The following is a 14,255-nucleotide window of genomic DNA, read 5'->3' on the forward strand; positions in this document are numbered from 1 at the left end:
AAGAGCTCGAACACGTGTCCCCTGCATTGGCAGGTGGATTCTTAACCATTGCGCCACCAGGGAAGTCCGTATAATTTTTTTAAATAGGTAAAAAACATGAATAACAAAAGCAGCACTGTAGCATTAGAATTGACTTGAACAGTTAGAGGTGCTTAAATACAATTTTGTTCCTTTCCTTTTATTTTTGTGACCTTAAGCTTAAAGTATGTTATTGAAATGCCATGTAGATGAAGATTTTTCAAATATATGAAAACGTAATAGGATTTCCATAACCAGTTTTTCCATATTTTAATTTTTCTTTTTATTTCCTTTTCTTTTTATTTCTTTTTAATTTTTTTCCCATATTTTAATTTTGTATGAAGTTATTTTTAAGTACAATTCCATTTTCTACAATAATCAAGGATATAACTCCATTGGTCCAAAAGTAAATAGGTGAAGATTAGTATTTTCCACTTATAGGCAGGATATCTAATTTATTTTACTGTGACCTCAAGTTTTAAAAAAATACCAAAAGAAGCGAAGATTGATTAGAGATCTGGCAATAACAACTCCCAATTAGGGCTTCCCTGGTGGTGCAGTGGTTGAGAGTCTGCCTGCCGATGCAGGGGACACGGGTTCATTCCCTGGTCCAGGAAGATCCCACATGCCGCAGATCGGTAGGCCCGTGAGCCATGCCCGCTGAGCCTGTGCGTCCAGAGCCTGTGCTCCACAACGGGAGAGGCCACAACAGTGAGAGGCCCTCGTACCGGAAAAAAAAACAAAAAACCATCTTAGGAATTTCCCGGTGCTCCAGTGGTTAGGACTCCATGCTCCCACTGCTGCAGGCCTGGGTTCAATCCCTGGTCAGGGAACTAAGATCCCACAAGCCACACAGTGCAGCCAAAAAATTAAATATTAAAAAAAAAGTTTAAAAAAAATCCATCTTGCTGGAATATTTTCAGAATTCAAATTATGACAACTATTGTGATTTGATTTCCATTTTAGAAAGTTAGCTCTTTAAATCAACTCACAGTGTAGAGTGAATCAGAAAGGGAGGAGATTAAGGAGACCAGTTAAGAGGTCGTAGTTTTAGTTAAGAATGAAAACTACCTGAACTAGGATAGCAGCATTAAAAAATAAGGATGGTGCAGATTCAAAAGTTGTGGGCAGTGTGAGTTGAGGGAAGGGGAGAAGTTAAGGCAGAGGACACGGAGGAGCAGTCCCTGGGGGCAGCTGCCACTTAAATGGGATCCTCTGCACGAGTTTTGTCTGCAGGTTGGTTTGTGCCCAGGCCCCAGTGTAACCAGACCGGTTGGTCACAAGTACCCCAGTATCTACTGCCTTGGAGCCTGTATTCATCTGCCCAGGCTGCCGTAACAAAATACCACAGGCTGGGTGGCTTAAACAACACACACTCACTTCTCACAGTTCTGGAGGGTGAGAACTCCAAGATCAAGGTGCCGGCAGACTGGGTTGCTGGTGAAGGCCCTCTTCCTGGCTTGCAATGACTGCCTTCTTACTGTGTCCTCACATGACAGAAAGAGACTGGGAGTTCCCTGGTGGCCTAGTGGTTAGGATTCCCGGCTTTCACTACCGTGGCCCGGGTTCAGTCCCTGGTTGGGGAACTGAGATCCTGCAAGCCTCACGGTGTGGCCAAAAAGAAAAAAAAGAGAGAGAGACTGATATCTCTCTCTCTGTTCTTATAAAGCCACTAATTCCATCTGGAGGGGCCCACCCTTATGACCTTATCTAACCCTAATTACCTCTCAAAAGCCCATTCTCCAAATATAGTCACATTGGAAGTTGAGCTTCAAGGTATGAATGGGGGAGGGGGACATGAGTCCATAGCACAATGTAAAGTCCATGGAAGGAATGGGCCTCTTTACCGAGTGTGTGTGTGTGTGTGTGTGTGTGTATTAGATTGGATTTTTTGCCTTTTGTCTGCTATCTTCTTTCCTTCTTCCTTCCTTTATAACTGTAGTACAACTGTTTTAGTTTTGGGCATTCAGTTTGGCAATATTTAGTAAATTTTCAGCTGTGGCCCAGCTATTTCACTTCTCTGAGTGTCCATGTAAAGGAAAAACATACTCCTGTGTGTTTCCTCTTCTCTCAGTATTCTACTACAATGCTGATTCACATGTTTAAAATTAATTAATTAATTAATTAATTTTTATTTATTTTATTTTTGGCTGCGTTGGGTCTTCGTTAGCTATGCGCCGGCTTTCTTTAGTTGTGGTGAGCAGGGGTTACTCTTCATTGTGGTGCACAGACTTCTCCTTGCAGTGGCTTCTCTTGTTGTGGAGCATGGCTCTAGGTGCGCAGGCCTCAGTAATTGAGGCATGCGAGCACAGTAGTTGTGGTGCACTGGCTTAGTTGCTTCATGGCATGTGGGATCTTCCCAGAACCGGACTCAAACCCGTGTCCCCTACATTGGCAGGCAGTTTTTTTTTTTTTTTTTAGAAGCAATTAGTGTATTTATTCTGGAAAAAAAAGCACTTAGATTAGAAAGCATTTGTCCTATCAAAGCCAACGCCTCTATTCATTTAGGAACTGGAGCTTATCCTCTTTTAATTAAACCCCAGCAATTCTTCATTTTCCATTCTGTATTGTCCTAGTTTGGGTTGTTATAGGAAAAATACCATAGACTGGGTGGCTTAAACAACAGAAATTTGTTTCTCACAGTCTGAAAGCTGGAAGTCCAAGATCAAGGTGATGGCAGCCTCATTTCTTGGTGAGAGCACTTCTCCCGGTTTGCAGATAGATGCCTTCTTGCTGTATCTCACATGGTGAAGAGACATTATTTCTCTCGACTCTCTTATTATAAGGGCATTAATCCCATTCATGAGGGCTGGCAGGCAGTTTTTTATTTATTTTATTTTTATTTATTTATTTATTTATTTATTTATTTTTTGCGGTACGCAGCCCTCTCACTATTATGGCCTCTCCCGTCGCGGAGCACAGGCTCTGGACGTGCAGGCTCAGCGGCCATGGCTCACGGGCCCAGCCACTCTGCGGTATGTGGGATCTTCCCGGACCGGGGCAGGAACCCGTGTCCCCTGCATAGGCAGGTGGACTCCCAACCACTGCGCCACCAGGGAAGCCCTGGCAGGCGGTTTTTAACCACTGTGCCACCAGGGAAGATCCTGATTCACTTTTTTCCCCCAATGCACATATTATTTATTTATTTATTTATTTATTTATTTTTGGCTGCATTGGATCTTTGTTGCTGCATGCGGCTCTCTCTAGTTGTGGTGAGCAGGGGCTACTCTTCATTGCAGTGCGCAGGCTTCTCACTGCAGTCGCTTCTCTTCTTGCAGAGCACGGGCTCCAGGAATGCGGGCTTCAGTAGTTGTGGCACACGGGCTTGCTAGTTGCGGCCTACGGGCTCTAGATCACAGGCTCAGTACTTGTGTCACACAGGCTTAGTTGCTCCACGGCATGTGGGATCTTCCCAGACCAGGTTTCAAACTCAGGTCCCCTGCATTGGCAGGCAGATTCTTAACCACTGGGCCACCAGGGAAGTCCCTCCTGATTCACTTTTGACACTAGATGTGTGTGGGTTTTCCACACATCAGGCAGGAATTGTTAAATAAATTATAGTGAATCTATACTATGAACTGGTATTCAGCCAAAACTAAAGTAGAGCTGTATCCAATGAGGTGCAAATATATCTAGGACCACATCGTTTACCAAAAAAAAAATCAAGTTCCTATATATAATGTAGAGTCTGGATTCATTTCTTTATTTTATTTGTTTAATATTTCTTTATTTATTTGGTTGCACTGGGTCTTAGTTTCTGCCAGCAGGCTCCTTAGTTATGGCTCACTGGCTCCTTCGTTGTGGCATGTGAACTTTTCGTTGTGGCTGTAGAAAGAGAATCAGTAGGCGTTTGCATCTGCCCTGGGGTGCACCGAGGTTGCGAGCCCAGGTGACTGATGGGGGTGCCGGGCGTGGGCTGAGGGACAGGCGGTGTTTGTATAAGATCCATCAAGCTGGAACTAACCCTCCATCCAAGAGGAGAAGCCCAGCAGGTACCGGGGCCTCCGCTGGTTCTGTGTTCTCTCCCTTCAGAAGAAGAGCTATTTGTCCGCGTACCACACAAAAAAAGGAGAGCTATTAGTAATCCTGGGGAAACCTGGGGTGTTCCCGTGTCACAGCTACTGGGTGACCAGTGTCACCTGAGCTGCGGTCTTTGTGTGGCTCCAGCAGCTGCTGGGCCTCGGGCAGGATGTGCTGGCACCTCCCCCCGGGAGACAGCCAGTCCGGGTCCGGGGTGCACAGGAGTGATGAGAGGAGAGACCAGCCCTCCCTCTGCATGTCGCCTCCTGCCGCCCTTCCCAGATCCCCTTTCCTCCTCCTCGCACGGGTGCCCTGCCCTGTCTCCTCCCCTCTAACATGTTTGACTGGCGCTTACTTCTTTCCCACCCAGGAATGTGGCATCACCCCAGAAAGTGAGAACCTGACCTTGTCACCGAAAGGAGCTATTGACCAGTCGTCCTGCACGGGGACGCCTCTCTCCTCCACAATTTCCTCCCCAGAAGGTACATGATGGTGGGTGGGAACAACTGCAGGTCCTTCCCCATCAGCCGAGTCCATAGTGCTTCTAATATTTCCTCCCGGATGGACTAGGGAGCAGCACTTTAATACCTAAGCGGCAGACAAAATAGGCCCCAGCTTGAGAGGAAGTGAGACTCGCTCCCTTGCAATGAGAGGGCGGTCTAGCAGCTGAGCTGGGGGAGAAGCAGGTATCTCACTCCCAGTCCTGCTGTCATAAGTGTTTCTTTAACATTATGACAGGGAAAAGCAAATCCCTCATCCCTGAGGTTGAGTTTGGATTTCTAAAACATAAAGGAGCCAAACCTTGGAAAACCTTCCATCTAAACCCTATTTGGTGAGGGCAAGGCTAGGCCGCTGGTGTCCTCACTGCCCGGGTGCAGCGAGAGAGCTCTACTCCCAGTGCACTCACAGCAGCCGGGCCTGACCTCCGTGTCTTTCCTCCAATTCCTGTCTCAAAAGACGCTGCCAGCAGCAGTCTGGCCCAGTCGGTCATGTCCATGGTGTCCTCCCAGATCACCACCGACACCGCCTAATCCATGTCCGGCTCCTACATCGCCCCTGGCACAGAAGAGGACGGGGAGGCTGTCCCCTGCCCCCGGGCTGCCAGCAGGACCCCCTCAGAAGAAGGAGACGTAAGAGAGGAGCATAGGATCACCCTCGCCGCTCTGCTCTGCTCTGTACTCGAGTCCCAAGGAGCTCAGTCCAGGGCCTGCCAGGGAGATCGGCAAAGCCCCCCAGTGCTCGGGAGGGGAGCCCTGGAACACAGGGCACCGTGTCGTTGAATCACAGACTCCCTCAGATGTGATCTTCCATGTGGCACCACTTCTGTCCTGAGGACTTGGTTTGGTTGGCTGCCAGGCGAGCTGGGTAGGAGAGCCGGTGGCATCTGCACCTTGACTTTTGTTGCTCCTTTGCAGGTGACGCCAGCGGCGTCTCCAGAAGGCACCTTTGCGGGCCTTGCTGCCACCGCCGAAGAGCAGGATGCAGAGGTAAGAGCAAGGTGGACGCTGGTGCCCCTCCCCGGTCAGAGGGACTGCCGACACTGGCAGAGGAGGCAAATAGGATGGGGGCTGTTCTGGAAGAAGCCTTCCACGGTTGTGCACTTGGATCTGTTAGAGGCAGGGTGCAGGCACAGGGACTGTCCAGATAGCAGAGGGCGCTGGTCTCAGCGTAATAGGCGTGGGGTGAGTTCCAGAGGGAAGTCTTCCAGGCCAGACCCTTGAGAGGGTGTTTGTCCTCCAATTCACTTAGTATTTACCTGGCACAGGCATCTCACATCTTCCTGGCACTGGGGGACACAAAGACCGAGTGACATGGCTTTTGCCTGCCCACGCCCCCAATCCACCCATCCCACCCATCCCGGAGCTCCGTCTGATGGAGGAATCAGAGTTATAACTCAGCGTGAGAAGTGCTCTGATGGAGGTGTGGCCGAAGTATATGGAATGCCCAGCTCCCAGTGGGGACTCTACAACTTTCTCTTGAGCCAGATGTTCTCAAAGGAGTATCTGGATGGGATTGGGGATCCTAAAGGGTTTCTGAAAGTTTTATGATCTCACGGTTTGCTTTTTCATTTGACAACTTTTATTTCCACCTGGGAGAAACAGTGTGAGCTAAACTATTACCAAGGCTATTCCTGACAGTCCCACGGTCCCTCTGTAAGGTGCCTCAGACCTGGTCCCTCTGGAACGTGCCTCAGACCTGGTCCCTATGGGCCGATCCTGCCTCGCCAAGCAAAATCTGCCTCTGCTGGGACTCCCAGCCATCTCACACGGACAGGAAATGTATGGATACCATGAGGGTGATTAGTTCTGTCTTCTGACAATCAGTAGACTCATTTCACTGCTTTATGGACTCACAGTGCCTTCCTTCTGTCCTAGGGAAATGATGTTCTAGAAGAAGAGGCCGGATCACCCACACAAGAAGACGGTAAAAGACCTGGTCTTTTGCTCCCTTTTATTATATTTCTTTCCCGGGTATTCTCTGAAGGGTAGAGAAAGGGGCACTGGTGTGACTTGGTGGCACTGCTCAAGGGTGTGGCTTTGGGGAAAGGTCGTCTTCTTGATGGAATATCAAACCAAGCAGGGTATCTAAGGACCTCAGCAGCCTTCCTGGCTCTTTCTGGGCCTCTGAGCCAAGGCTGCAGAAGATACATGGAGTTCTCCATCTACGTTGAGTAGATCCTGAAGCTTCTTGGGCAACTGCCATCACCTTCCTTCCTGCTTCAGCTTCTCAGCTGAGTCTCACAGAACTGCTGTAGCAGCCCCAAAGTTCATCTGCAGCAGGAGAACAGCTTCCTCCCCTTGGGGGAACCGACTGTTAGGCAGTAGGTTTTCCTGCTTTAGTGAAGAAAACGGCTGGTGTTACAGTAGCAGAAGGATGACAGCCCTGGCGGCACAGCAAAGGTGAGGTGAAGAGACGTTAGCAGCTCAGCGTGCACTAGTGTTTGTAGGCTATTGGAACGAGTCTCTTTACCATCGTTCAGGCCTCAAGTAGATATTTTTTTTAATTGGAAGAGTTGGTTTACAATGTTGTGTTAGTTTCTGCTGTACCGCCACGTGAATCAATTATACATATACATATATCCACTCTTTTTTTAGATTCTTTTCCCATATAGGCCATTACAGGGTACTGAGTAGAGTCCCCTGTACTCTACAGCAGGTCCTTATTAGTTATCTATTTTATATATAGTAGTGTGTATATGTCAATCCCAATCTCCCAATTTATCCCTCCCCTCCCTTGCCCCCCGCCATAACCATAAGTTTGTTTTCTACACCTGTGACTCTATTTCTGTTTTGTAAATAAGGTCAATCATATCTTCAGTCGGAAGAATTTTGTTTCTAGTTAGCCGAGAAGCGAAGGAAGGACCTACATATAGAGCAAGGAAGTGGCGGGTGGGGGGGGGGTTTAGGCGAGCTGGGAATCCCACCTGGAATTGTAGGACCAGGCGTCCCAGGAACCGGTGTCTCTTCCGTCTGCTCCTCTGAGGTGCCTCCACAGAAGGGCAACCTCTAGAGCAAACCTGGATCCCAGCCTGGATGCAGATGTCATGCTAGTCGCTTCTGCTTTGGCCATGGCAGTTGCTTGGTGGGTGGTGTGGTGTGCAGGGGGTGCACATGTGCACATGACCACTCTCTCCTGGCCAAGTAGTGCCGGAGGAGGGGTGGTCGCCCAGGCTGTGCCTCTGTCGCCCGCGCACGCCAACCAAGCCGGGGTTGGGCGCTACCTGCCCTCGGTTGATGTCTTCAGGGTGCAAGGCTCCGAGTTCTCCATTGTGATTGTCGTCCCCAGTAGAATATTTGCTTCTAAAAGGCAGAGGGCAGTACGTGGTTTCTGCCTGACATTCCATATGTGGTTTCCACCTGACATGCTGTACACAGTAGATGTATGTTTCTTCCTCTGCCTTTCACCAAGGAAAAAAAAAAACGGGTGGGGGGCTTAAAAAAATAACACCTAAAACTGTCCCCTTCCCATCTTACACGACTGTAGGTTTCTGGTCAGCCCCTTAAAACATCCTCAGAATAGCAAATTAAGTCTCAAAGAAAATAAATCATAATTTTGCAAGCGATGCGATTCTTTGATTTGAGGTGCAAAATTACGGGACCAAAGAGCTTTAATTGCCATTTTATGTATTAGTCATTTCGCAGAGCTTTGTGGTCATAAACACACCCCACGTGCACCGACAGACACAGGCCGGAGCCTGGGGTCACTTCCCCCGTGGCTCTCCTAGCTCTTCCAGCCTGGCTTAGCTCTGCTGTGGGCCCGGGTCTGTGTGTCCGAATCCCACAGACCTCCCCAGCGCCTGATTTCCCAGGAACAAAGGCTGGAAAGGGGCCAGTTAAGGAAACAGAGCAGAACAGAGCGAGAACACACATGTACCCACACAGTTTCCTTTATTGTCCACTCTCCCCACTTAATTATTGTCTTTTTTTTAACATATGATTTGATGTTTTTTGTCTCCATCCTTAAGATTTGTATTTTAAGGACAGCAAAGCAGAGGAAAACACAGCCAGGTCCTCTCTAACTGCCTTAACTCCTTTACAGGCCAGAGGACATTCGCATTTCTAGGTATGGTGTGTGACAATAACAATGACTTTGACATCGCCAGCATGAAAGCACTGGACAATAAGCTGTGCTCTGCGGTCTGCTTACCCGGTGAGTGGCAGTCTGCTGAACATGAACTTGGTGGGAGATGCTCCCCTGCTCGCACCCCTGCTCTCACCCTAGGACACCCATCTCCTGCCCTGCAGTTCCTGCAAGAAGGCATGGGCTTTGCTAAGGTGCTGGGAGCCAGTTGCTGAAAGGAAGTGAGGCGGCCTCGGGAGAGTCCTTGGGCAAAGAGCGACTCTGCTCTAAACGAATCTATTTGGGCATGGAGAAAGGCGCAAAAATACCCACAAAGCCTTCCGATTTGGCCTGACCGTGCCCCCTCCATCATGATCTTGCAGATCCCATGGCAGGGGGCCTGGTCTTGTTTCCATCAACAGGCAGTTTAAGGCAGACACGGCCTCTGTGATAAGGTCTTGGAAAGAGAGCCTGAGCCCTTGAAAAGGGAACCTGTAGCCCCTCAGAGGAGAGTGGTTAGTTAGGATCAGAGAGGAATTTCAAAGCCTGCATTTTATAGACTAGCTCTGTGACCCAGTGAGCCCTGGGCTACCACCAGTTGCCTTGTGCTCCCTAGATTTGGATCCCAAAGGAACGATCAGGGGTGGAGGGTGACTCTTCTCCCTGGAGGCCTAACTCTATAAATTCAATCAGGGCCATCAACGTGCCCCTTATTCCTTCTCATGACACTAAACTGAATCCGGGATGAGTTCTCAGGAGGAGCCCACCTGTCAGTCACACTCTGCGCACTGATGTCTCTCTGCTCCGTGCTCACCAAGGGCTTCACCAACCATGGCTCTAAAGCCACATCTTGCCCGGTGGACTAGGTCGAAATTGCCCCTCCTGGGTTCACAGCAGAGACTGCCTTCATGTTGCGTGGTTTGTAATCTCTTAAACATGCCCTGGACATACTTAAGCTTCAGGACAGCCACGTCCCGTCATGGGTCCAGTGCTTTACTCTCTTGGCGACGTGGTTACAGGTGCTGGAGGGACACAAACTCCTGTGGTTGCCACTCTCCATCAGATTGCAAAAGACCCAGGTCCTCACCCCTCTGGCCCCATGAAGGCTTGTGGTGGAGGAAGCCATAATCCCCAGAGACACCTCCCACGGCCTACCCAGGGTCTCTCCGGTCCCTTCCCACTTAGCGTTGACCCAGGCAGGCCTGGGCCAGAGTGGCTGAGGTCCAGGGTACACTTCACTTCCTGCCTTCCTACTCTTTACCTGGCTTCTGCCTGTCCATTTGTTTCTCATGTCTTTTTGCCAAATGTACGTCTGTCTGTCCAGTTTGTTTATTTTGAAACTCATTTAGGTTATCCAGACTTCGTGTGAAAGTTCATGTTCACCAACACCCAACCCCAAGCTTGCTGGGCGCACGCACATCCGAGGGGCCCTCGCTGAGGCTTCCGTTCCTAACTGGCAAGAGCCTGTATTTAATATGCTGAAATTTTCCAGGAAAAAACATATTTGTGAGACTAGATTAATCCCTGTTCCACAAAAGCGGGGATGCTTCTGTGGCAAAGGTTACAGGCAGGATTTGTTTTGGTCACTAGTTGGGGAAGATGCCATCTCTGCCCTCACTCCGCCCTGAGTCTGTGGCAGCTGTGCCGGCCAGCCGCTCACTGGGTTTCAAGAGAGGAATCTAGGCTCCTGCCTCCCCGCAGTGGCTCCCCACCAACCCCCGTGTTTGGCAGAGAGAGCTCCTGGGAATTGTTTCAGCCACCCATGCTGGTGGAAACTGACCCCAGGCCTTGTGCTTCCTCCTCTCCCTAACTCCTTCGGGCCAACCTGCTGGTGGATGTTTATTCCACTCTGGGATTGCGGCAGGGGAGCGAGACCTGGAAGGAAAACAATGCCTGGGCTTCTTTATGGTGATCTCGAGAGCCAGCCATTCTCAGATTAAACTGGCTTCACCGTTCAGGCCAGACATGAAACCGAATGACAGTGGCAGCTGCCGGGAGAGGGAGTTGACGGTCGCATCGTAGCCTCACCCCGAGGTCTCAAGGGCTCTTACGGGAGAAGGAAAGTGCATCTGCTCTCTTGGTAAAAGGTTTCTCAGGTTCTGCTGTTAGCGTCACACTGGTAGTAAAGAGCTGGGGAACTCTCTGGAAGCATCTGTCGGGTTAATGTCAGGTCAATGACAGGAGCATCCACTGTGGTAGGTCTCGTGGAATCAACAGAACTCACCACGCTCAGCTGTAAATTCAAAGTTCCATCCTATGACTGAGGTGCCTCAGGCTGGCTTGGCCGTCAGGACAGCTTCTCAGGCACTTGGTCTCCCTCTCCACGCTGTTTCCCTCCCCACATGGATGCCACTCCCCTCATGGAGCGCCAACAAGGAGGGAACCCGGGGAGCATCCCATGGTCCACCCTCCCCAGGCCCACAGGTGCTCTGCCAGGAGCCCCAGCTCGCGGCAAGGATGGCTCAGGTACCCATCCTCGCTGCTCTCATCAGCCTTGTGGGATTGATGTTGAGAAAGCACCTGTGTCATTCCAGCACCTCTTCCACTAAGAAGCCTCTGGGTCTTCTTTGGCCCTGAGACCAAGGTGCGGGGGGGGCGATGGTATGTTCTGAGATTGTTCTGCAAGGTTCTCAAAGGGAGGAAATCTGAGTTGACCATTGTAGGTGGTGAGCCGATTAGAAGCGTGAGGCCATGCTAGGTAGATGGGGCCCCAAGGAACCTGATGGAGTATCACACAGGCGTCAGGGTAGTGGCCAGAGGACCAGTGACAATACTGTGAAAAGGCTCTGGGGAGTGTGATGGGAAAAAGCAAAGATAATTTGAGTTTATTAGTGGAAATACAAATGTTTTTGTTTTGTTTTGTTTTGTTTTTTGTGGTACGCGTGCCTCTCACTGTTGTGGCCTCTCCCATTGTGGAGCACAGGCTCCGGATGCTCAGGCTCAGCGGCCATGGCTCACGGGCCCAGACGCTCCGTGGCATCTGGGATTTTCCCGGACCAGGGCATGAACCCATGTCCTCTGCATCGGCAGGCAGACTCTCAACCACTGCGCCACCAGGGAAGCCCGATACAGATGTTTTTAAATGATGGCATTGGACAGGAGTGGGCATACCGATGAAATCTAAAAGTACTTATGGAGGGAATTCCCTGGCCGACCAGAGGTAAGGACTCAGCACTTTCATTTCAGTGACCTGGTTCAATCCTTGGTCGGAGAACTAAGATCCTCCAAGCCACTGCACAGCCAAAAACAAAACAAAGAAAAGTACTTATGGAGACCTGAAATAACCCAAGACTAAGACGCCACTAGGAAGGGCTATGCTTCTCAGATACTAAGGAAAAATCGGAATTAACTTTCTCTTTTCTTGGAGAGAAACTCTACAAGATGGTGGAACTGTTACAGACCTTAAATTTAATTAGTGGCTCGGTAGAGGCAGGAAAGAGGTGTGTGGAATCCCCCTAGATGTGCTCCCCAAATCTGCCTCTAGAGGTCTCCTCACTTCCCCGTTTCTGAGCCTGAGGATGGAATTAAGTGGGAACCACATTTCTCTACCTCCCGTGAAGGATTTTCAATCTCCAGGCTCCCTTTTCTGGCTGAGGGCTGGACAGAATGGCAGCACTCGCTCAGGAAGTCCTCCTGCGCCTTCCAGGCTTACCTTCTGCATCCAGGATGCACGGAGCAGCAGGGTTTCGCCGAGGGTCTGGCAGAAGCCTTTTTAGAGGAAAGAGCACCACCGACTGTACTAAGAAGCTGGGGAGATCAGAGACTTCAGGTCTGAGTCTTGAGGCTGTTTCAGAAGGAGCCAGTTTTCAGCCCTGGCTCAGAATCTGGACCGGTGGTGTTTGTAGCAAGGACTCAAGAATTCAGAGCCAGGCAGCCTGGCAGCCAGTGGTGGTGGCGGTGAGGCTGCGGCAGTGTTTTGATTTGACTTTCTGTGTGTGTGTGTGCGCGTGCGTGTGCGCGCGTGTGTGTGTGTGTGTGTGTCTTCTCTCCTTTTTACCATTTGCTTTTGGTCTTTCATACCAAACAGCCGCAGTTCCGGAGTCCTGCCCATTAAACACAGAGGAATAAGTATGAGATCTACCAAATTATATAAAATGAAGGAACAACTTATTTCATCTGGGGGTTCCTAACTTAAAAGGGCAATCTTGCCTGCTCTTCATCCTGTCACCCTTAGAGTGGTAAAGCACTGTGGACCCATGTGCCGGACTCCGGTACCCCCAGGGAGTACAGATCCCCGCATTCCATCAGGCTGTGAGAGATACCTAAATTTTTCCTGTCCCACTCACTCCCCTTCCCCTGGGGTCCACCTCCACAAGACTATTATTAGACCCTTAGGGCGGAGTAGCACACCAGGACATTTATGGGTATACACAATTTATACCCGCTGAATCCCAGTGCTTCTGCCATTAAAGGGTTTCATGTCTTGGGCTGGCCTAACCTGAAGCTGAACCCAGACATTGGTGAGTGGACTCCCTCAAATGTGACACAGTGAGCCTCACGCCCACCCTCCAGGGTCAGCTGGCTCCGTCCACGAACTGAGCCCTCTGAAGGGCATGGCTCTCGGCTCTGCCCTGGAAGAGATCACCGTGTGCTGGAGGATCCAGCAATTTCCACACAGCATGAGAAATTGCGTGGTCGTACGGGCCAGTGGGGGAACACTTCGGAGCATGCTGGACCCCATCTGGCTTCAGGGGGGGCCTTCTGGGGGCAGGTGCTGGAAGAAGCAGCTCAGCAGTCCTCGGCCAGAGAATGGAAGGCTTTCCCCAAACTCAGGGGGTTAGGGCTTCATCCTCTCCCTTCAGAAGGGGCATCTCGCTGCACTGGGGGGACTGAATCAGATGGAGTCAGTCTGTGGGATGGGAGGACGACTTGGGGGAGATGAGTGTAGCCTGAGCAAGGCCTGGGGGGCGGATGGTTTTCGCGCACATTCTGTGAGTCAGGCGCCCTGCTCACCACTCTTCAATGTCACCTCGCTTAGTCTCACAGCATCCCTGGGGAGTAAGTACTTGTCTCCCATCTGATGGATGGGAAAACCTGGGCTCCAAGTACAGTGACCTGCCCAAGGTCACACAGTCAGTACGTTACAAGCTGGGGCTGTAACCCGGTTTTCTGACTACAGATTTAGACCTTACTAGAGCTTGAACAAGCAGGAGGTCATGGTGGATTGGATACAGAGCATGAAGGAGAGAGAAGCACCAAGAGTGGATTTCCAGCATGGGCAGCGGGTGCTTCTCGTGCAGGAACTGCAGTACAAGGGGGGAAGATGATGAGTTTCGTGGATGGTACCCTGGAGACCCCAAAGCTCTGGAGCTAATGTCTCCTGGGGTTGGTGGCACCAGCTGATAGCAACTCTCGGTGGGCTGTTCAGGTGCAGAAGGAGAGGAACAGCTGTCACTCTGTTCTCTGCCATGCCATTTGGTCCCTGGCACCCTGCTGGGCAGCCAGTCCCTTCCTGCCCCACCCTGGCCCCCACAGCAAACACTAACTCTGAGCCCAAATTAACACACTCTTCTCCCTCCCCTTCACCTCCTCCTGCTCTCGTGAAAGTCTCAGCCAGACTCAGTTTCTTTTCCTGGTCCGCTCTAACACTTAGGGAAACTTCAAGACCAAATAAAGATACAAAGGTGGAGCCTACGGCAAGCTCACAAAACAAGGAC

The sequence above is a fragment of the Mesoplodon bidens genome (assembly GCF_964165515.1).
Source record: "Mesoplodon bidens genome assembly, contig: HAP1_SCAFFOLD_297, whole genome shotgun sequence".
Lineage (NCBI taxonomy): Eukaryota > Metazoa > Chordata > Mammalia > Artiodactyla > Ziphiidae > Mesoplodon > Mesoplodon bidens.